The following is a 25,745-nucleotide window of genomic DNA, read 5'->3' as shown; positions in this document are numbered from 1 at the left end:
GGGAAAATCCGATAGGTATGTCAGGAATTTGTGAAGTGTGTAGTCTATATGGATTTATTGTCTTCTTTCTTCCATTGTTCGCTGCGATGCGACGATGCCGGAATTCGTTCATAATATCAGATATTCAGACATGGAACATTTACCTGCTTTGTTTATTTTAAAGAGCATTGCGATCGCTTGTACAGCTTTTGGCGGTGGATTTTTCGTGTGATTTAAGGGTTGTTAAATCTCACAAATGTTTTAAGAGCATTAGGTATTATTATAAGTAATTTATACGTGTTTTATCGCTTGTTGAGCTTAAATTTTCCAGTTGCTATGGTTCCTTGGCTAGATTAAAGTTAAAGTTTAAAAAATCAGTCCTTAGGCTCTTTCCAGGGCGTTATACACCTCTTCTAGATCTGGATCAAGAGCTTCCTAGTGGTGGTAGATTTCTCTACCATCACTAGGAAGATCATCTGTAGAAATTGGTAATGAAAACGATTAGTACAGAATATTATCTATGTACGAGTGAGGTAATTGAGCAAGTCTTTTAGTTTTCGATTACACCGATTTGGTGGTTAACCCGCCTTTAGTTTGAGAATAATGTTAACAGTATTCGTGCGAAATAATTCAAATAATAGACCGTTATAATTTAATTACACAGTGAGTTGAGAGGTTGAGTCTAAGGGTAATAATTTCTCTTTACAAATAGGCACTATAGTTCATTCAACTTATGATGGTGATTTAGACAGATAAAACGTTTCGTTTTATGATTCTAACTTGCTACGAATAAAAATATTGAGTTGTAAAAAACAATTACTTTTGTGTGTTTTCATCCTTCCAAAATATCAATCACTAATCTTTCTCATTTAACCTAAACAAGAATTTCTAATTATTTATCAGTTTATTATTTAGAAAAAATTGTGAAAAAATATTAAATGAATTGCTTCTGCGTTAGTCGGAACTTTTGCTCATAGGGATGGGACATAAACAATCGCAATAAATCAGTAATCAACATGGTGGTCATCTTACCATCGAATCACGATTATTATCTCAGGCAGGTCAAAGCTAAGTCAGTACGTGTGCGTTTGCCTTTGATGACGGTTTTGTTTTATGCGATTTCTCCACTTATTGTTTGTTATTGTTATTTTGATGTTTTATTGAATAAAAATGCATATATTTAATTCTTTGTGATTTATTTTGTACCACTAAGAATATTCACGTTTATTCCATTTCCAGATAGTTCAAATTCATAGATATAATTTTGATCAAGATTAAAAATCAAACAAATAAAAGGCGATTAGATTTCTATACAAAATATTCTCGATTCTAAAAAATATCGATTAGGTTTATAAGGAGCGCCTCACTAAATAGAACTGTCATAATCACCATCTTACGCTGAATGGACTATAATTATGCGTGATACTCCATATTATGAGCCATTTACGAGTTACGGTATTATGAAAATCGACTTTCAGGTCAGACAGTGAACTAATAATACTAACAATAATATAAAATAGTACTAAGTATAATTTATTGCACGTGCATCGGAATCAATCGAATAAAACTTACAGCATTAATGTAGTGTGGAAGCTAAGTAGGTGAAAAAAGATCCTGTAGGAAATTAAGAGTATAAGTCGAAATGAACGGATTGCTGGCTTTTGAAATTTAATGTTCACGTCACTTGCAAAAATAAAATAAAAATTAGTAAAACAAAAATCTGCCATTAGGTATTTTGCTCGTCAAAGTTGGAGAAGACTATTTATTTAGTTAATTTAATTCACTTGCATCCAAATAAAAAAATATTACATCCGCTTTGTTCCATTTATAAAGAAATTTCTTTATCTTTAGGAAATGATTGATCTAGCTCTACACTCTACATAGTATATAAATCCTATCAAGCATTTATGTACTGTATACAGTACAATTACTATCTATTAACGAATCGCAAATATCGTTGGCGTTTCGTATCGCAACACCGAACCATCCAAAACCGAGCAACGTCATTAATAGAGGGTCATATTCAGTATTACCGTCCTTTGTGCCATAAACGTCTATTAACGGAAAATTTGCCTTTAAACGGATCCATGGTTTGATGTAGGGACGTGCTCATTACGGATTTCGGATATTATTAATAATCTTTTAATAAACAACAACAAAAAATATAGTGACTTGTTTTTGGTCAAGTAAGCAATTTTACAAGTTTGGTATGTTAATGACGATATACATAAAGATGAATACAATTTACGTCTGTATGAAGTTATAGTAGATTTGAAAGAAGATACTTTTACTATAGCTAAAATGCTCATTTCAAAATCTGACTGCAGTTTTTAAGTCTTGAATTCAAATACTTGTTATAAGTTCATTTAGAAACAATCTCTCTCGGTGACAGTTCTATAAAATATCCCATAGTTTCGGTTACAATATCGGATACGAACATCACTAGTGATCGACTCGGTTTGGTACAATAGCTATTGTGCTCAGAGCAAACTTAACACGCGGTCTGTTAACCGGGGACCGGGTTTTGTCTCGGTAAAGCGCAAACGGGCGCTAATTCTGCTCGTCATTATGCTTGATATTATACGCTGTATTATTTTCTCATTCAGGTATTCTTGGGTAACATTACCGATAATAAAATATAGGTAATAAAAAATGTATTTTCTCTTTCTGGCACAATTTCGTTCTATATACATCATTGAAAGGTTTCTAATAAGCTTGGCAACAAAAGCGTCGTTATTCTTCGTTAGACATTAATTTTGACAACGCTAATGTTCATATTTTTTAATTTCTCAAATTCTTACAGATCTTGAGGATCGAAAATCTGGGACATTTACCCGAACATGACGTCATTATCAAACAGCTTTAACCCTCTGAATTCCCAAGGCCGGCACAGTTGATGTCTATTTGCATGACTAACCCAAGCGAGGAACACCCGCACTGTGGTCAACAATGCGACCAGCAATCCGCTCCGTAATGAAGTTAGCGGCGATTGCGCCCGCTCTCCGCTTGCCTCCGCTTGAACTGAATGCGTAGCAATACATAATGAGTGATGCATAAATGCAGGACGCAAGCATATTTTGTTTCGGATATCCGATTGTGCAGCGAATTCGGATCGAAAATGGAAAACACGTTAACTGAAAACAGTTTTATTCGGAAAAACAAAATAAAAAACGTAGTTGCTTAATTCTTACATATTTTTACTAAATACATAGAGATGTTCGTTTTAGTTTAATTTAAAAAATGTCCTTATATAACTTTTTATTTATTAAATTATTATATTTTAATAAAAATAAGTATAAGTAGCAGATTGTTTGGCTTGCGTATTACTACTCTCAGCTTACTACACCAGCTTACGCGTAGCAAATGCATCATTTACCAAAAAGTTAATGAATAAGTTCATCTAAAACCGCAATATAATGCGATCAAGTAATTTATTTGCTGCAACACATCTTCAGAGGTCTCTAAAACAGATCTGTTAATGCCTATTTGCAAAGCTTACCCGCTTTGTGGTCAACAATGCGACCGCTCCATAATGAAGTTAACAACGATTGCGCTCTCCGCTCTCCGCAACCTCCGCTTGAACCCGACGCGTTGCAATATAATGATAGATGCACAAACGCAATCTTACGGCTTGTTTGTAAACTCCGCGGATTCAATTTCCCAAGATGTACGTACCTACAATGAATCGCATTATTACAGAATGCATTATATTTCATGCTTTGAATATGAACAGAAATTACATCAAAGAAAACTTGGAATAAGTTCTTAACTCGGGAACGTTTGTATATCTAATGTTCGTAACTGAATCACGTACGAACGTTTAAATCTATTTTATTGTGTCTTTGAACAACTTTCTGAAAGGAATCTTCTTAACATTTATTTGTAATTCTAAATACAAGATTTCATCCTTTTGTGGATGCTTTTGCCAATTACACTAACATTTAATGTTATAAAGTTAGAAAGTTTGTTTGCTTGAACGTGCTAATCTCAGGAACTACAATGGTCCAATTTGAAAAAATATTTTTTTGTTGGATAGCCCATTTATCGAGTTAGCTTAGGCTATTGTTATAACATCACCCTATAGCCAATAGGGGCAGAGCAGTAAAGATAAATGTGGCAAAAACGGCTAATATTATTCAAACTATTTTCACGCGTAGGTACTTACGTAGTTGCGGGCACACCTAGTACCTAATACGTTTACCTACAACATTCACGTTTCATTGTTGAGGTCTAAGGTAGTATAGCCGAGGTGTCGGGAGGTTGTGATTTGTCGAGTGGGCGTAATGTCGGTCAAAGGTATTGTAGATCGTGTGACCGAACATACGCGTAATGGGTCTCGAAGACCAGCGGTCGGGAGTGAATGAACTTGTAGGAAGGCGTTCACTTCATAAAACAACGTTACGAATACGATACTATGTAGAAAACAAACATTTAACCACTCATTGACATTCAACCGATTATTATTGGCTTGAATCTGATTCGAGTTTTGAGAATTGATACGATATAAAGCACTGGTATAATCGATTTAGAAAATAATTGAAGACGTGCAAAATTAGAAAACAATAGTTCATAGCAAGATTTTAGCTATTTAAGGGTGGATTCGACAAAACCAGAGTAAATATAAATCTCAGAATAAATCGACAGATATTAATTTTGACATATTTCCCATACTGAAACTGTCAATGTGCCAGCTATACCAAGAGTTATTCTCGGATAAAAGTTTGGTCGATTTTGACCTAAGGAGTTTAATTAGTGGTTACGTAGATAATTAAAAATATCATATCTGATATTACACAGCATGGAGTGTTTATTGTCTGCGAAGCGAAATAAATTTCGGCATAGGAGTGATTATAAAACTTAAATGTTTTATTTCTTTTCTCTTGCAGGTGAGTGAATCTTCACTACTTGAGTGCAGCAACGGGCGTTACACGGCGTCCGATACGGTGAGTTAATTTCAAACGTCTACTTGTAAATGTCCAGTTTTATTTGTAGTTACTGTCCTGTGTTAAATGTTCACCCATGTTATTATGGATAATGTGTGTATGTTGATTTTCTTTATCCATTAACATCAGGTTTACTGTCAAAAGCCATTCCTTTTTTAGTTAATTTAAAAGAATCTGATGAAAATAATGCCTAAGTTATACGTCAACAATACAGGATTTAAAACATTGAAACACTACTCCTTTTTGATTCTCAAAAATGCTCATAATCCCCTCTAATTATCTACTTTGTAAAGCTCCAAAAATACAGTCGTTCACGGTCTTAACGAGACGAAAAATACATCAAAATAAAAGTCTAACAGCTAATCAACATGACTTTTCATACTTCAGAAGTATCAAAGGATAGCCAGTCCAGTAAAAGTTATCCGCTTTTTTCGAACTTCATTTGTACATAAATAAACTTTTTCTCTTTACCCCAATGTCTGGAGAGCAGCGAGAATTTACTGAAATCGTATTAACAGATTTCACAGTTTCTAACAGAGATATGGTTGGAAATTTTAAACATTATTTTAATTAAAACAGTCTGTTACTACTTTGTTCTATTTTTGTAAAATCTTATTCTTTTATTTTTGAAACTGTAGGCGAAATATCCTCTTAAATATTGATCAGACATCTAATCGTTTATTTATGAATTAATCAAAGGAATTTGCAAAATCTCTATGTAGGTAGATACTATTCAATTGAATATAACTTTATGAACTCGCAAAAGTGAATCAAATCAATGGGCTCTACCTTAAATAGGGAAAATAAGCCAAATGAATATTGCGATAGGAATAATTCAACCGAGCAAGTCCGAAGCGTCGGCCGCGGCCCACTTGACTCCGCATCTGTTCACGGTTCGAGTCCAAACACTAATTACGGCCCAGTTTTTACCACCTCACTCTAACATGTTCCCACTGCATCCCAGAGGAAAACTTAAAAAAACTCCCGGCAAAACTTCACCATTGTCACATCGGCACAAAGCTCAAATTCCTATGCACCACCATCAACATCACCACCAACTCCTCTTTTACACCAAATTCAATCTTAACTTCAGCACTTACAGTCCGTTTTTGATCCCCAAATTAAAAATCCGGAAATTATACTGCCCTCATTATATAATTTTAAACTCTACCGCGATGTTTGTTAGGACTAATTTCGTTTACGGTTACTAAACATTTTCAAGCTGGTTAGGACTCAAGATTTGTTCGTACACCACGAGTTGGTAATTACTAATAACTGTAATTATTTTCCTTTTATTTTTCATACTGTGTTTTGAGATTGGTTCTCTTGCTGAATATTAAAATTGTTACAGATTTTGTTCGCTTAGAATATAAAGTGGACGGATTTAGATTAGGTACATAGTTTTTTTTGGGAATATACATAGTTTTGTGAAAGATAAACTTGCTTTGTGTGTAAATATTAAAATATTTGCATTGGGTAAAAAAATATTTTGTGTATCCTCACTAAAAAGTACCGCACATGCCAAATTCAAAAATAAAATCACATAGCGTTTCGTGTACTCCCAAATAAACTGCAAATATGCAGAGAATGATGTTCTGTTTTAAAATAAACCGCGGAAGCAAATTCACGTGATTCGTTTAAAACATTCAAGTATGCATGAAACAGATCAATCGGCATATCGGAGCCACCGCAAAACAGACGTAGCATATGCGTCGAATAGCTGCTGAATAATTAAATTGCAATCAAATACCTATTTTGGAATTCCAAAAATCAACGAAACCTACTTCGATGAATGGAATTATACTTGGGAATATAGGAACGAGTTGAAAGAATTTAATTTAAAAATAGTAGAGCACAGTGGCGAGTGATCCGGCGCACTCGCTCGATGCATGTTTACCAATTAGAAGAGTGTGTTCCCCGTGTTGCTCGATTGAAGTTCAATTTATGATTCCGATTCCATTCTGCGACAATTCCGCCGTAACCGTACTCGAACCGAAATATAGTGCACATCGACGCAAGTTTATTTAGGTAACCGTGTTATTTACCTGCGTATTATTCCCGGTCGTTGTATAGCGTGCAAGCAGATAACAGTCTCAATTGCAAAGCGGCACTCGGAGGATAGCCTCACCTCGCGCACGCCGAGACTCGACGAGTTTTTGAATTTTTAAATTACTCATTGTACGATGGAATGTTGCCAGTCGCATACTCCAGCACGAGCATAATTCCCCCGATCGAAAGTGCACCCAACCCCGCAGACTTATGCGCCAAAATTCAACGCCCGCACCACAGCCTTCGAACCTTACGGCTTACAGCCAGTTGTGTACTGGTAAACCTAGAACGACGTCCTCTTGAGTGTGATACTAACGAATGTCGTCCTAAATTTTTGATAGATAAAGTTCAAATATCTGTGACGCTCGATTGCGTTCTTGACATCTCGCTTCTAGACCCTGAGAGATCATTCCGGCGCACTCCCACGTAATCCCTAACTTGACTCACGCGCTTCTTGTAATTTCTGATCTGCAGTATCATTTTAAAAATGCAAGTTGAGTTATGTTCGTATGTAAAGTACTGCGGTGGCTTAGCATAAGAATATCGGGAGTATTGGCAGATTATTCACCTGGAACACGGAGATAAGTGTAGTTATATAGGGCGTTTAACAATAGCAGTTGAAGCGCTCTCGTAAGCAAGAAAGTTATTCCACTTACGCCGAGTAAATCTATGACTGCTCGATTCTTGGTACTCGCGTAAATGCCGGTTATGAATAGTTTTGTTGAGATTGTAAGTTAGCTGGCGACGCTTTCTCAAGTTTCGCGATGAGTTTGTGCTTGCCGCCGCGTCCTAATGAAACATTCATTCTCGCTATTATGACTGTGGGAGGGCGATGCATTCGCGGCTCGCGGATTTTTCACACATGATTTGCATACGTTGTTCTTCGTCACTTTAATTACTCTTTCATATATCACGCCGCTTCATCAACTTGAACGCGCTACAAAGCACTCTCTTATCTTTATGAAGATCATTCTTTGTCAACAATTTGTATATTTCAATGACAGTTTTGCAAAGTATTATTCTGGTTAAGGAAAAATTTCAGGCAGAGCCAATAAAACGTTTGGATGCAGGATTTAATGAGACTGGTGCATCTAAACAAGCGGCTGACTGCATCGTGCATTGTCTTTCATACAAATAATCGTCCAAGTCATCGACAGAACTCGTTCCACTCTGGCGGCGTACCGCGTCGTAGAATGTTATTACCCGGGAAGCGCAGGCGCAGCCGCGTGGGAGCGAGAGAGGGGATGAAGAAAGTGCCGGGAGGGAAAGAGAGGCCAGCCGTGGGAGGAGGCACGGGGTCAGCGAAAGTGCATTGCCACGGCCGCTGTGCGCCGATGGGAAATGTTGTATTCGATGCACCGTGTATGCACCATGGGAAATTTAATGGGAAATGTTTGATTGTGAACCATTGTTGCTATAAATTTTGTGACGTGCAAAGAAAAAATGCCGGTAGTTTGTTTTTCGTTTGACTTTCTACAACTGGTACTATAGCGCCACGTCTGCTTTAAAATATTGCTCTATAATAACATCGGACAACAAATTTTTCATGCTCTAGAGAAACTTTGTTTTGATTTATCAAGAGTAGCTTCAATTCTGGATACCTAAATCATTTGCCGAGCATTCAATCACCGCAAGGTGGCCATCCATGACTCATTTTACAACTTTCCCAATACTAATCGCTTCTTCGTTATCTTCTAATGAAATTACTCCCCAATCCGAATCGTGCTTCATTAATTTTTTACGCGATCTCTTCTTACGATAATTATGCCATTATACATTTATTGGTCTCTCGAAGGAAATTCTCAAAGAAATTCGTGACCTACTTGATAAAACAATTCCATCGGGCACCGAAAAATGATTGAGACATACCTACTTAAACTAATCTCAGGTAATTTTTAAAGGGGGAGTTTCCTTGGAATTCTTTGTTTTCGACAGCGAACAGGCGCACTCTGTCCTGTTGAGTACGAGCCCCACTTGACATGTTTCATTTTTAGCGTTCCTTTAAATGAAACCGGAGCGGGGGCGCTTCTATACGCGGTATCAGCGCTGCGTTCGTGACGTAATAGATTTTTTTTGTTTTTTTGTAATGAATTTGGGGTCGCTCTTAAGATGGAATGGGAAAATTTAATTAGACCTCACTTAAATTACTTCTTACTTAAATTAAACCAATGTCCAATTCACGTTTTGGTAGGTAGGTACATTATAGATCTTCATGTCTACAATGGAAAATATGGCTACACGTAAAGGTCAAGCAATTTGTTACAATACATAATCATATTTGTGTAACTTCTTTGGACTGACTGATTCTATTGTGGAAATAATATTAAAGATTGCTTCGCTCTCCGATTTACATAGAACGTATTTTCCTTAAACATCCCGAAAGCCAAACCTCTCAAAATGATTCCACACAACTCGATACGTCTTACAAGCTGAATACTGTCTAAAAGGAAGGCATTGTGAATACTTTCGACCCAAAATGACCCTTAAACATGTTAGATAGTTCGCCGGGTCACAAATATTGAAAAATGATTTTATCTGATCGGAATTCGAAGGAGAACTCGGACAAACTGAAATAGAAACTTTTCTAATATACTTTAAAAGCATACCACTTATGAATGCTTCAAACGCTGCTGTTTGTATTTATAGCTACGATAGGTAATGCAGTTGCTTTGACTATGGCAAAATATCAAGTAACAGATCCAATAATTTATTCTTAACCTATTCTTGCAACAATTTTAACGCTTAATAGAAATCATGAATACCTGGAATTATGCAAATAAAGAAATTTGATTTGATTTGATCAATGAATATTTCACGAAGCGCAAAAGCAAAACTTCTACCAAGTAAAATCGTGCCATAGGTTTTTATTAAGACCACTGTAAAACCTACAAAAGTAATAATCAAAAACTGGCTAAGTACACAAAACTTGATGGATTACTTCGACGACACAAACGTAACAACAATATTCATAAATGTACAGCATTGACAGTAATCGATTGACTGGAACACTTCGTGTAATGGAACAATATTTTTGTTTCACCGTAACCCGTGTTTAACGGTGATACTCATCAGTTTGACTGCTGTTTGTTTAGAAACGTGGATGCCGAAATCCATACGTAAATAACTGACGCATATCAAAGATCCAAAATTTGTCAGTGAAATTAAATCTAGGATTACTTTTCATCATGAAATTACCCGCTTTCTGAGTAGTCGTGTTTCTTTGTAATTTTCTCAACTGTAACCAAAGCTAAAACATCAAATTTCAGTAAAAATCGCCGATCGCCGATGCTAAAAGTGTTGCTGCTGTAACCTACGTCGCTTGCTTGTTTCTTATTTCGACGGCTATTTCGTATTCTATAGTCCCATATTTATTTTCATTTAATTTAAAGTAAAGCTGAAGCTTAAAATAATTCTGAACAACTTGTACAGCGTAGCCTCAGTCTTTAACAACGTCGCGTGCTTGTTTCTTAGTTGAACGACTATTTCGTATTCTGTGGTCCCGTGATCCGGCGGAGAGCACAGACGGCAAATTCGTTATTCCCGAAACGTCTGTACTCTTCAATAATGTTAAGCGGCCCTGATACCTCCTCCCCAGAGGCAGGGCAAACATTGTATCTATTTCAGTTATCATTTTACTTGTCAGGCATACTGATCAGCCCTCCATTTCCTGTCCGGGCCAATTTTTAAAAGGGACCTTTTCAATTCCGATCTCATGACTTTCAATTTCCTCACTCATCCCCAGTTGCAATTGAAATAATTAATCATCTAAGTCCTCTTTTTCTCTTTGAAAATTTTCTGTATTTAGAACGTCTACGAGACTAAACTTAATGTAAAGCATAAAGCTAATCTCATCTTGAATTTGAATTGAGATACGTGAAATAACTTTGCTTTAGTCAAAGTTCGAGTGGACAGTCTGAGTGGAAAACTAAACGCAAACTAATTAACCTAGTGGATGTGAATTAGCTCGAGTAAATGTGAAATAGCACACTGTGTACTCAAAGCAAGAACGTTTGATATTTACGGCGTCGTCGAGTCTGGGGGCACGGCAGTGCCCCCACCAAGTCGAGCAAAAAAGCGGCACGGCCGTACCATCCTTTTCTCGAAGCAATTCAGGCCATTTTCGACTGCCTGTAACTTCGTTGTGGATAAAACTAGAAGGCTGAATTTTCATTAGCTATGCAGGCATTGTAAAGACACGGTATATTTAAAATTTCATTCAATTTGAACCAGTAGTTTAAGAATTATAACGGGTCAAAGTTACTTAATTTTGTCACTCACTGACTCACTGACTGACTCACCGATCATCAAAATTCTAAGGCACTTCTAGCAGACCTAGAAGCTTCAAATTTGGAATATAAGTAGTGTTTGGTGTATGAATCAAGGAAAAACTAAAATATTTGGGGGCACGGTAGTGCAACCGCCAAGTCGAGTAAAATTTTTCAATTTCGGTCCAGTTTTCTAGATACATAACTGCTGTCTACAAAATACAAAAAGAAATGAGATCCCATCAAAAACAATACTTGTCAAAAAAACCAAGTCTCGCAACTCAGTTGTTCTACGGTAAAAAGTTGTGAGATCCATGTAATACCAAGTCCAGGCCAGGAAATCTTTAACGTTTTACATAAATATATTGACTTGGCCATCGCATGAAAACACGTGTAAATTAAATTATTTAGTGCGATGGCCAAGTCAATAATTTATGTAAAACGTTAAAGATTTCCTGGCCTGGACTTGGTATTACATGGATCTCACAACTTTTTACCGTAGAACAACTGAGTTGCGAGACTTGGTTTTTTTGACAAGTATTGTTTTTGATGGGATGTAATTTACGTGTTTAGTGAAAAAAATTTGATGCTTGAGGATACTCAAGAACACGCGTTCAGGTGGATTACACGGCTAAGGCTGTAGTTTAATATGCAACGAATTTAATAGTTAATGTGCTTGCGACGCGGAGTGCTCGTGTGTTCGCAAATTACTCCACACGTGTTCCCGAGGGAAGGCTGTGTGGATTTATGTGTGTTGGTCCCAGGCTAGTGCCGAATCTCGCCTGCCCAATGCTGGTTGTGCTGTGATGTGTGCTGATAGCTCTGAAGGATTAGTGCATATTTTACATGTCAGTGCCGGTTTTTACGAACTTTATTGTCGTGTTAGTTACATAGCTTAGTCGATTTCAAAATTCGGTAGAACAGCAATGGAACTATGGAGTCAAATCAATGGCTTGCATAAAAAGTTGTGATTTGGTAAGGTAGATCTGTGTTTATTTTTGAGGTTTGTGTCAATATTTTATCACCACCATGATTCAATCAATTCAAAAGTTTATTAGACACGTTCGGGGGCTGCTCTAAAATTACACAATAAGTAACCGTGATTTTATATAAAACATCTATCTCATTAAAGTGCATTGAAAATATTATTTTCTGCAAGAAAATCAGTATTACAAAAGTCTTACCGCCATCTTCGTACAAGTGTGCAACGTATATGACGTAGCAACCCTTAAAACGTCTATTGAACTGGCTTTCGTTATAATAAATCCGGAACGTTTTCCCTCCCATTAGGCAACGTGAACTCCGAAACCGCCAGTTTAATGGTGCCTTAAAATAATTTCAAACACAATTTCTCCATTAAAAATATAAAAACTGGAAGTGTGCACTTTCTATGCTAATAAAAATGTAAGTAGATAGGTCGGTAGATACTAGTACAGTGCCGAGGGCGGCAAAAGTATTTTTAAGTCGCGTAAAAATTTAATCACACCAGTTAATTGAATGCTGGGGGTTTCTGTAGCTTGTTTGTCGTATATTTTTACTGCGGTCATATTTTTTATCGGAGTCCCCAAATTAAGGCCGTATTTTATATGTGATGACGTCACTGACGTTTATTTAATAGGCAACACGCATAAAACTGATGCATTCAACGAGGAAAGCGTTTTCATGAATATCATTTCCTATAGCTTTCTAATAATGTAACGATGCATGTAAATTGATATGTTGTTGGTAAATCTTTAACAATAAATAAAATAAAATAAAAATATAGAACGTTTATTCTACCATTTTAATCTATGTCTAATACTTTTTAAATTAAACGTGTAGATGTCAAAGAAAGTCACGCCCCCACATTCGGCAATAAACATGCGAAGCATTACACAAACATATCGTATTTCAATCCAAACTCCGGGAAAAGGTGTGTTAAATGATATGAAATTAAATTAATAACAATTCTCGTTCTTCCAGCAAAATATCCACTTACTTACCTACTTTGGGGAAGTTTTACAAACGTCTCGCGTCGGGGCGCAGACGCCGGCAATTATGAATTAATTTACAACAGATTACATATTCCCTGAATACTTGTAACAAGTTTTTAATTAAAATTCTTCGACTGAAGCCCAAAGAATTATATTGAAGGCCTACTGATAATTTCAATTTCCTATTTCGAAAAAGTTCTTTTGCGATCTTTATTTCCACATTAATTAGTGAGTGAAGAATCGAACTCCTCAAACTTTATGAGTTGAAAAATTTGCTCAGTGCTATAAAATATCTCAATATAATTTTGATATTAATAACTACTTACTTATCTGTAGAAATTAAGGACCATTGAAATTTTCCAAGAAATCATGTTATTAACAACTTGAATCAATCAGGTTGTGCTTACATGATGATTTTATATCGCATTGAATATTTATCACACCGCATTTAGAAGCTAGTGCAAGATTGCATACAGGGTAACAAATCGCACATAATTTTATTATTATACAAATGAGTTTCTGAACGAGCGCCGAGATGAAAGCGCGTCAATTACAACGCGCATTCAAGCCTCGCGGTTTCCCTGTTCTCTCTTGGTATTTACATTCTTAGTATCTTCATACTTTTCTGTTCATTACCATCTGTATGTAGACCATTTACATGTATAATTACTCAAAATTTTAAGCCCAGTGACCCCTTGAATGTGCCTGTTTAACACGTCAAAATAAAGGTAAACTTGGAAGAAATTGTCTAAAAATAATACTTAAACCTTTTTCAAAGGTCTTAAGGGACTAAGTAACGCTAGAAAAAAGGTAGGTAACTTTCAGCGGCCGCTTGTTAAAAACACCAACTTACCCGGCGACCTTTTAAGTGATACTGACACAAATAAAGAATCAGGTAGGAGCCGCCATTTCGCAAAACATCGCCCTTTCAATACCTCCCGCCCCGAAGCCCGCGATTCTTTTCATAACTATGACAGTTGTCATACCAGGCAGGCTTTTAAAAAACCTATTCATTTTGACCTCAAGACGACGCGGGTCTTAATAATGGGGGCAGGGTGAGCCGAAACAGCGGCGAGCGAGGTCCGCACTCCGCATCATCATTACGATTTAATTTCAAGGGAAAGCGGCCGTGACAAAGTCTACCGTGCCATTATTCCGTTCCATCTCGGAGGATGTTTAATAAACAAATGACGTGGGGCCACGTAATGACGACCCTTCTTTGGGGCGCTCCCACTTTATATCCTTGCAGCAAGGAGCGTGCAGATGCGGTATCGGCCTACGTCCTCAAACTTCAGCCATTACTCCCTAGTTACGTCAAAACCCGCCTCACAAATAAATCTCACAATACCAAGTGTTCAGTCATGGACGCCCATTGAAAATAAACAGAACAATTTGTATTCGCGAATATTTTTTACTCAGATTTGGACTCTAACACTGCGTGACTACTCAAAGGTTCAGAAATAAGATTACGGATTTCTCTTTAATTTTTTTGTTTCCCTCCTAACTTCAAACCCGAATAATTACTCTGAAGATTTTGTTCCGCGAAAGCTGTAAAATTGCGAATGGAGATAACAGTTTGCCGACTCCAGGTCCCCCTCACTAATTTATTCGTTCAAGTTCTTGTCGTTACAGTAGAGGCACCGTTCGTGGGCTTTACTTTATCCTGTTTAATACCCCTAGCATATGGGTTCGAGCGTTACAATTTACTCTACGATAATTTATCAATCTACTTAAGGGAACTTGGTAATAACACCGAACATAACGGGTTGAGTTACGGGTGCGACATGTCACATCTAATTAAAACATTCTACGCGCGCCTAATGTAAAATGTGGATCTGGGAATTCATATTCCTAGAAACTTATCATTCAGACAGTTATTACTGTCTCTGAAAGAGAAACTTTTATTACAGCCGCGTATTTTTCTTTAATTTTCCGTCAATTTTCTCTTCAAGTTTTAAGTGGAAGAAACGGAAAGTATCAGCTGTTAATTATGTTGACATTGACGTTTCCGAAAAACGCTCCTCTCGCGAACAAATTAACAAACGGCCGTAAATTTATTTATGAGTTTTATCATCGTACTTTGAAAATAATACGTAATGTAACTCGGTAACTTGAGGCACGAGGGGTCGGAAGTTTGAGTTCGATACGTAATAAACACGCGTTCTAATCTTGCGCCGCATCGAGAAATAACATCGTTCGTATTGTTTACATTACACAAATGGCTCCGATACATCCTCCCACATTAACACCTGTCACGGTGTCGCCGTCTAATGACACCGTTTATAAGGAAAACTCGTCTGAACACGAAAATACAATTTGGTAAAGTAGCGCGCGCGGCACTGACTTTTTTCGTGACTGAATTCAGTATTATTTCTTTAACATCTAGATGTAACACATCCAATTACATATTTAGGGTATTCTCCTAACGTACAGTTTGGTTTCTTGTTTGATTTCGCTACATAAAAAAATAGTGTACTTCTGAAATCATGATACTTTCATTTGAATCAAGTGCAAATTTATTAAGCGACTAGTTACTTTGAAAAGCTTTCACCCATAAGATGTTTGTGTTCGTATTGTACCAAAACCTGCATATTGTATCTTTTGTGCAATATATTAGTTGCTTACATTTCATAGTTGCATTTCAGAGTTCTATTTTTCACTCCGTTGACTAGGCTAATGGTGAACTTAGTGGCGGTAACGCGAGCGCGTCATTAGGGGTCACGTGATACCAACCAAATTACACAAACACGAAGCGACGCGACCCACAACGTGTATTTATGACGTCCAAATTTGTCTTATATTGATATTTTTGGCATAACTAATGTAAGGGTTAATTTGACTGCGCTGACGTGAAAATGGTTCTGATTAGTAGAAACAATCTGAGTTTGCTTTCATTTGTAAACATAGATTACAAAATAGTAAAAAACTATTTGAAAACTTTCAAGATTTCAATTTGACCAAATAAATTCACGTTGATATATTATATGAAAATGCAACATTAAATTAATTTCAACATAAAATGGCCCATGCAAAACGTTTAAGCTTATTTTGGAAGCAATAACAGATTAAATATCGGGTATAGAACTTCTTGCAATCGTTAACCCTAAGCGTGCTCCTAAACTGCATGCACCTCTCTAATCTGCAATCGATAAAAGAGACGATTTATCCAACAAAGGCTTAACGTATGACGAACACGGCCCCCGGGGCCCATGGTCGGCAAATCGCGGCGATCCCCACAAATTTACCCACAACTAACCACCTCGTGAGAGTCGCAACGAAGATTAATCGGCGTTCTACGGATTACCGTGCTTGCCGCAGACAGTACATCCATTCAACACATCTGCATCCAAAATAGAACCTATTCACATGGCATTAGGCACAGAATTTCCATGCGATACGCCTACCTGAAATTTCCAGGGTTTGTTATTGCATTATAGTTCAATTTTGCACAAATGTGGGACGTGAAACCGATTTACCTAAAACTAATATTGCTCAAGTCCTTTCGATAAAGCTTTAACAAATCTCGAAGGCGACAATCGAGGGTCTATAGAAGCGAGGAAAAGGCGCAACCCAATACGTCAAGACCAGCGGACAGCGATATAAAAAAAATAACAAAGCATCGAAGAGGTCCGGATCTCATTTAGACAAATCGCTCGTAGCGGTCAGGTCAGATACCAATAATAAGGCCCACACATGCTATTGTACTCCTGGCCGTCATTAGGCCACTTCCGTGTACCCACTCCGCGGTATTTCAACTCTTATCACGAAACAGAAGGGGTTAAAATCGCATAACGCACACGAGTTTAAGTTTGTGATCGTTCTGTGTACGGAGCCCGACGACCCAATATCCGACGCTATCGGACCGTCAGTCGTACTCTCGTGGAGGCGATTGATTTTTCTGGATCACAAATTGATATTGTTAGGGTTTACTGAACAACCGTGGCCCAGTAACGTGTGGTAATGAGGAAAATCAGGGAAAACACGTTGGAAAAATTTCTTTTCGGATTTATCTTAAATGAGTTCCCAGTAAAATGTTGTGACAATGTTCATTATTTATATACTTTAGAGATCAAAATTACGATATAGGGAACAATACTTACGTAGACCACAAAAATACTAACAATACATTTGGCTTAATATTTCTGTATTAAAATAAATGTCTTATTTAATAGATACTAAAGGAAATAATTTATAGTTTTTGGAAGTAGGTTCCTATTAGCTGTACTATTAACGGTTTTTCCTGGTCAGTTGCTAGCCAATTCAGCAAAAAACTCTATGATGTATTATTGCAACATTTTCTTCCCCATCGCAATACAAAGAAGCAGCCCCAGTGTAACCGGACTATTTAATTTGGTTTAATAAAACACGGCACCGCTCTAGAGCAAAGCAAACGCGGACTTGTAACGTTTTAAGTCAATTAATCTGCTACGACTACGAATCTACGGAAGGAATATACTTTTAATTTTTATTAGGCGCTCTGAAACTGCGGGTGCGCCTTTGAAAATGTTCGCAACGATAAAAATCCGTTCAAACGAGCTGGAAGACAGTGTAGTGTTTTGTTTTCAGCAGTGTATAATGGACGGAATTGTTTTCTAAAGGGTTTAGAATGCAATTTTCATCCGTGATCTTTCAATCGAGATGAGTGGCCGCCATAGCCGGGAGAATACAAATAAATTACGTTCTTATGAAGAAATATTTAGAATCTTTAAGTTTTGAAATAAAGCAAAGCGAATTTTCAAAATAAACTAACGCCAATTCACCACACTTCTTATGTTTTTTGTCTACTTTCAATTGCATGAGTCTTCATAGCTATATTCATATAAAAAACTAGCTGTATCATTTTACGAAATAAACGTCTATGCAATGCATATTAGATGAGACCCTTCAACACATTTCAATATCAAATGAAATGTTCATTCTTAGCTATACTCTACTTAATTCAGTTCTCGGCATAATAAAATACGCGACAGTCTGTCTAGAGAGCAAAGCAAACTCGGACTTGTTGCATTTAAGTTAATTAATACGAAGAAGATCAGATAAAGTCCGCAGTCCGGCTCGAAGGACCAGCTAGTTCGGCGTCAAGTTAACTACGTTACTGCTTATTTGCGACGTGTAGTTGCTTTTAATCAGGCTAAAAATAACCAATGAATGTTCAAAGTTATGCAGCTAGTTCTAGATTTATAGTACTCGCAAGTCGTCTCGTTGCAGATATTGATCACTACGATAAAGTATTTACGTTACTTATGAAACCTTTGATTATGTCATAATATGACATAGGAATATTTGTTCTATTATTTTATCGATTATGTGACAGTTTATAACGATGTTACACTAAGTTATTTTTGATAAATGCCCGAATGATACCTATACTTTGTGAATTTCATCGCGTGTCGATAAAATTTTGATATCTGAAAAACAACTAAAGCTAAATGTGTTGGAATTTACGACTAATTAGAAAACAATATCGCAGCTGAATCTTTGACGTTTCCATATAAATTGTTTTAATTATTTTGCGCTTTATCACCAAATTTTACTTAGAATAATTCTATAAATAACATTCCGATGAACCTAAGTAATAATAAGACTACCCTTTCCTTCCAGTCAGACGAGGAACATCGGGTTATGGAGATATTTTCAGAGGTCAGTGGGATGTTGCCCTATTTTTACAAGCTTTTATAATCCTTCTGTGTGGAGAAACATTTTGTTTAAAAATACAGTTACGTTGCAATAAAATACACTAGTAAAATTGCTTCTCTTTCCATCAGCCGTATAAGTGATGAACTTACGATATCTTAACTTCACGATACCTTTCTTTTTTTAATTATTATCTTTGACGTTCATAAGTGCCAAAATACTGGTCGAAAATTGAATAAAAAGCTATTTTGGATTTGATTTGATTAGTTTGTCACAGATCGTCATAAATTATAGCCTATATGTTAATCTGGGTTATAAACAATAATACTGTAAAGTTTCATCAAAACCCGTTCAGTAGTTTTTGCGTGAAAGAGTAACAAACATCCAGACATCCAAACTTTCGGATTAATAACATTAGTAGGATTATAAATCTGTATACTTCACAAAAAGCAATATTGTTCCTTACACACACGCCTACGATCTAAACAAAGAAACACGTGACAGATTTGTCATTATTTAACGTCGACATAGAAGTTTGGAGCGAATAATTATCTTTCTATTATGGCGTAGAAAGTCGTTCCTACGCCAATGTTTGGTAGGAGCAAACATTGTGTGCCGATTTTTCGGAAAGCAATCTCAGAATAAATATTATTTCGGTTTTACGCCTACCTATGCTGCCATAATACAGGATACATTTTCTTTTCCGGCTGAGAAATTGCTTAACGTAATTGAAGTGTTTCGGTATAATTCCAAATAATAAAGTCTGTTTGATTATTATTGTTAAGAGGTACCCAATTCTATTGAGCTCGATACCCATGATTCTAGGAAAGTCTGAAAGCTTACGCTGACTAAAGGTATGGAATACAGGGTGAGTGGAAAACCTTATGTGATATTCTACGAAATCTTAGCTTTCATGTGCCGTTATTTCGGGCTAGAAACTACTTGTTTTTTGCGCTCGCGTAATTTGACGATTAATAAGAAGCTTCAAGGAAAACAGCTAAACAATTTACTGAAAGTAGTTGACATACCAAATGAGATATTATACACGTAGCTAAGTTTTTTAAACTATTGAACTTTACTTGATACACACGCCGCATGCTTCATTAAAAAAACAACCCCCTTTAAATTGAAGAAAAATCTTTCTTGTGTTACGAATTCGAACACATCTCAGACTTAGCACCTCCCTCTGCACTCACCCTGTATACGGGGATTACAAAAGAGCAAGTCGAGACGAAGCCAAAAATATGAGATTCATGTGAAAAGCGCAAGTGTCGCCTCTTATAAAACATATAATTCATAAATTTTCCCGAGCGGTTGGTGCCGGCAAATCTCGATGCGTGCGGGAAGCAGCCTAATCCCGACTTAGCTGAGTCAAGGAAATGAGAGCTCAAGTAGGGCTGCTGTATTTAAGGGAAATCATTTTTGGATGCTCTGAAATGGGTGATCGTAAAGTTGCATCCACGAAAATGTACAGTCTTCTTCCTTTGTAGGCAACCCAGACTACGAGCCAGACTTTGTGAGTAGCAATTTTTAGAAAGCAAGTGGATAGATCAATCCCCTAGCGGTCGGATATTATGACCGAGAAACAATTAATTGATTTTATCTAATGTGTCTTAAATTCGCGAGGTCTCAAAATTTAAAAACAAAGCTAATGAACATAAAATTGATGACATGAAAGAGATAATATGTTAAAAGAACATCACATTTGTCATATAAATCAGTAGGTATACACGAAGAAAACTATTTTCATCTTTTATAATATAAAATTTTCCGAAGCCATAAATAAAAATGTTAACCAGTCGGTTGATCCTCGGCAGATGTCTCCCAAAAGCCGGGGCTTCCCCGTGCGCTAAAATATAGGAAAGTTTTCTCGAAGACGGGTGACAACCCTAGGAGCCACCCCTTCTTACAGTCCTGGTACTTACCTATTAATATACAACGAAAAGTGCTGATGGAACATTTATTTACACACCTGTTACTATAAAACGTATATTTCAACGGAATGAGTATTGTTTGTCACACTTAGGCTGGGTTGAACCATCTTACTTTAACTTTGACAAACGTCAAAAGTCTGTTAAACTCTACAGGGTGAATATAGTAATAAATTTTATAAAATTCGATTTGTATGAAAATTAAAATAATTAAAATGAAGATATCAATTTTCTGACTTCACCATACCATTTATATGACCATGTTAACATGGGCTAGTGTCGGCTCATATACCCATTTACCTAACACCCTGTATACAAAAAGCACCGGTTATCGGTATAGTTGCTCTTAAAGTTAGGTGGTGCAAATCAACGTCTTTTCACAAGACGTTGATTTAAAATGTCCGTTTAAAAAGTTTTGTCACTTTTACTATTTCGTTAAATGAATTTGCATGTTCTATACTCTATTTTAGATTAGCAGAGCAAAGATGTATTTTAATAAAACATATACCTAGTACCTACTCCTGATATTAAACGTGTATGCAGACAAGTAATTACACGTTACCTTGTAAATTCTTATTGAACCAGAGGTTTGTTCATTATTAAACAGAGATCCAATACACTGCGGATCGGGCCTTTGTGCCACAAAGTGGGGCTTGGCTTTGAATACCATAATCCTTGGCTTCTAGTAAGAACACTGTAGTTAGAATTTGTTGCTTGTCTTAGCTGGGATTAAGCACGTCTGAGGTCAGAGATATGAAGGAAGAAACATTAATGAGTTATTAAGTAGTAGCTTAATTTCAAACATAATTATTATTTTATTTTATTTTATTTTACAATTTTTTGGAAAACTTACAGCTAAGTGTTACATTAAGTAATGTTTATAATTAAAGTAAGGCCAATTAAAAGTTCCCACCTATAGTTATACAATTAATTAATTTTATTGCGGACAGAAAACGATGTTAATTTATGAAGTTCAAACTACTATTTAACAAAGAAGAGATTATTAAATTTTGTTTTAAATTGGTTGATAGGGGTATTGAACAAGTCCAGTTCCATGTCATCACAAACAGAATTAAATCGATCAGGAACTCTAATTACAAACGAATTTTTGCGATAGTTGGTCCGAGTAAGGGGTGCCTGCAGTATTTTAAAGTGTCGTGTAACTTTTTTGGGGGTATTAATATGAAAACGACTTAAAAGCTCTGAGGAGTCCACATGATTTTGAAATATTTTTAGTAGGAATGCGATGTCGTTTAAGTCTCTTCGCATATACAATGGCAAAAAGTGGAAGCGCCTGCAGCGCTGTGTGTAGTCTTCTATAAAGACGCGGCATTTGTATTGCAGATGCCGTAAAAATCGTCTCTGTATAGACTCCAACCTCGTTACGTATGTTTCATAGGCTGGGTTCCACACCTGCGAAGCATACTCTAAATGACTGCGTACGAAGGCACAATAAAGCATTTTCACAGTCTTTATGTCGGTAAACTCGGAGGACATCCGCAGAACAAAACCCAGCGCCTTACTGGCCCTAGCAACAACCGAGTCAATGTGGTTCTCAAATAGAAGCTTGGAGTCAAATACAACGCCGAGATCTCGCATATAATCAACTCTAGAGATGATTGTATCATCGAGAGTGTAGTTATAGGCTATAGTATGGGGTTTTCTAGAGAATGTGCAAATATAGCATTTAGATATGTTAAGATCAAGATGGTTCAATGAGCAATAACTCAGAAAAACATTCAAATCTTGTTGTAGATTAAGACAGTCTGATTCGTCTCGGACAGGGCATATTATTTTCATGTCATCAGCGTACAATAATATTTTGCTGTGAGAAAAGCAAGCGCCAATATCATTGATAAAAATTGTGAATAATAATGGCCCCAGAAGCGAGCCCTGTGGCACTCCAGATGGCACAAACAGGGTAGATGAGGTGTACCCATTCAAGGCTACGGTCTGGCAGCGATTATTTACGTATGATCTGAACCATCTGAAGAGGTCACCGTGTATACCGACCAGCTGAAGCTTATTAAGGAGTATGTTGTGATCGATTCTGTCAAAACATTTGCTGTAGTCGGTATACACGATGTCCACCTGTTTCTGAGATGACATATGATCAGTAATAATATCATGACAAAGCAGCAAATTAGTGGTGGTGGACCTCCCGCTCAGGAACCCATGTTGAAAGTCATTAAAGGATTGTTTTAAACCTGCATAAACTTGTTGGTAGACAATTTTTTCTAAAATCTTTGCAAAGATACATAATTTGGAGATGGGTCTGTAATTTTCGATAAGATTTTTCGAACCTTTTTTATGAATGGGCGTCACAAGAGCAGATTTCCATATTGTGGGCACACATCCAGTGGATAGTGAAAGTTGAAAAAGATATGCCAGTGGGGTGACGAGGCTATCAGCGCAGTTAGTTATGAAGTGTGGTGAAATAGAGTCAGGGCCGGCGGTTTTATTAATGTCAATGTGTCTAAGTAGCCTAAGTAAATAATCGTTGTCTATTTCAACTGAGGTTATATGAGATATTGAGTCACAAGGATGGGGCGGTAAAAAAGACACTGAGCGGGACGACTGAAATGTGGAATGAAAATATTCAGCAAATAAATTGCATGTATCACCACCTGAGCTAGACGAACGACTGCCATAGTTCATAATGGATGGAAATGTGTTATGCGATATTGATTAAAGATAGTAAAATAATTTCGTCAAGTGTTGTTTCATGACATGTTTCTTCGTTCGTTCGTTTCAGTCTAATGACGTACACTACTGGACAAAGGGCTCAATACTCAATACTCAATTCTTTAATGCATCCATAATGTTACAAGGATTGCCATAACGACCGGTCTGCACTGCCCGCGTCCAGGTTCTTCCAGCGACCTTCACCAGATCGTCGGTCTGCCTAGTAGGGAACACGTTTCATTGCGAAAAAAACACGTCTTACCAAAAAAGTTCAAAATCCTGTTGCGATTAGTAAGTTTCTACTGTGATCTAGGCAACTTACAACGCCACCACTCCATCAAGCAGTTAAAAGAATCTGTAGCCTAAGATACCCCGTAGACTGCAGACTTATTTTCGACCGATAGTCGTGCTGTTATTTTCTTTTTCTTTTTTATCCACAACGAGGAAGCTCTTGGCCTGTATCTCACCTGATGGTTAGTGATGATCAGGCCGAAGGTGGAAGCGAGCTTCATCCGGAATCCTCAACCACGGAGGAACTGGCTATCTTACCTCTAACTGTCGGAACACAACAATGCTGTTGACATTGTTGTTATGGCGACAGACTTACGTAAAATGGTGGTACCTAGCCAGGCGGGCTTAGAACAAGCCCTAACACCAACCAAACCGAACAGAAAAATCTGCCCCCACTGGGAAGCGAACCCGGGACCTCTGCGTCTGAAGCAGGTGGTCTTACCACTATTTATTTATTTATTTATTTTAGGAATTACAAATGTCTTACAGAAATTAACTTATCTACTAGACTTATGTATTATTTATGTGGTAACACATCCCACTACGTAATCCACATATTGATATATGAACCATGTACTAGACCACAGAGGCGGTTAAAATCAGTATGGAAGTGCGCACATAACACCGATTTGGTGTCAGCCGATTCTTCATACAAATTGGAAGCCGATGCAATTCGGCATAAAAGTCTGCAGCGTGCGGCGTGTCTAACAGATAGATAGCGTAAACAAAATACAACTCTCTTAACGTATCGATTACATGCACAGTTGAACATCCATCTGCACTCGCATCCCCTCAGCACTTATACCTCATCCCACCGTCGCTAATTACCACACGTCATATCTACGGAAGGCACCTAGTCGTGTCTACGGCATCTACGTCATGACCCCACTCGGATAGGCATAAATTACGACTTGAATTTCATTTCGCTTTCAGATATTTACTTTAGGTGACTGTTATGCCAGCAGATCAATAACGCTCGTTACTGTACCAGGTAATATTTACGTTAAGTTTCGGATCTTGTTTTGTTAAAAATTGTAACTGAAGAGTGATCTCCACGATCACTTTAATAAGAGACGTATGGAAATGTATTGTCATGAAGAAATGAATATGATGCCGTATTTTAAAGACACATCTCAATACCGCATTGTAATAAACAGGCGGCGCCATCTATTGGTGTTGTAGGGTTACTAGCCATAAATAAGTATAATGTTCATAATGCACTGTGCCAATAAAAAAAATTCGTTTTTGTTTTTGCCTAAACTTGATTATGAAAAATATTTTTACAGACTTTTTAGGTCTTCCATCCGCTATTTTAAATCGGATTTATTCTGTCACAAATCAGCTTGTATGTAGATAAACATCTGAAAAATACAATTTCTTTTGGCAACAGGGTAAAAACCGTCCAAGCCGTGCCTGCTAATTCAATTTGGCAGATTGTGCGAGCGTACGCAACGCTACTCTCCAATCAGTTTATGCCGCTTTTTAACAGACTCAAGCGAAGAGCTTATCGAAAAACCGGCAATTACGTGAAAAAATATTAAAAACGTACATACGAGTAGAGGTAAATTTGTGCTTTCGTCTTGCAAACAAATATCTTTCAATTAGTTAATTTATTCGCCAGGATGCAATGCATGTTTTTTCCATCACGACATAACACCACTGCACGCTATCTTTATTTGCTCAAACGTCCATTCCTTTAAACAAGAAAATAACTAGGGTAACCCTTTCAAAATGTTGACGGATTCACCCCTTTTTCTTTGTATCTTATAAACTTTCCAGGTAATTGAGGCTACGCGCCAGTTATCTCCTTTAATATTTCTAGGAATTCCAGAAGTGTCTTTTATTTTCCGCAAAATACACTGCAAAAGTATCCCATTTCGCAATTAACACAATTCAACTTTAGCATGACGGTTCCGAGATAAAAGTGGGAAAAAGTAATGGATTCATGTCAAACTTGCCGTGAAAAATTTTAGTCAATGGGGGAGATAATTTCCT

At 37.0% G+C, this 25,745-nt stretch overlaps 1 long non-coding RNA gene across 1 annotated transcript in view; it reads left to right on the top strand.

Moving 5' to 3' along the window:
• LOC114364641 (uncharacterized) overlaps positions 1-18,849 on the top strand; it is a 64,704-nt gene extending 45,855 nt beyond the window's left edge. Inside the window, exons 3-4 of the long non-coding RNA XR_003656866.1 lie at positions 4,866-4,922; positions 18,811-18,849. This is a non-coding gene — a long non-coding RNA (uncharacterized LOC114364641). The remainder of the gene's footprint in view (positions 1-4,865; positions 4,923-18,810) is intronic.
• The last annotated feature ends 6,896 nt before the right edge of the window (positions 18,850-25,745 follow it).

This window comes from Ostrinia furnacalis, unplaced genomic scaffold (genome assembly GCF_004193835.3).
Source record: "Ostrinia furnacalis isolate ACB-3 unplaced genomic scaffold, ASM419383v2 OfSCF0069, whole genome shotgun sequence".
NCBI classification, from domain to species: Eukaryota; Metazoa; Arthropoda; class Insecta; order Lepidoptera; family Crambidae; genus Ostrinia; species Ostrinia furnacalis.
Note: the sequence above shows the minus strand (reverse complement) of the source record. Positions and strands in the feature narration are given on the sequence as shown.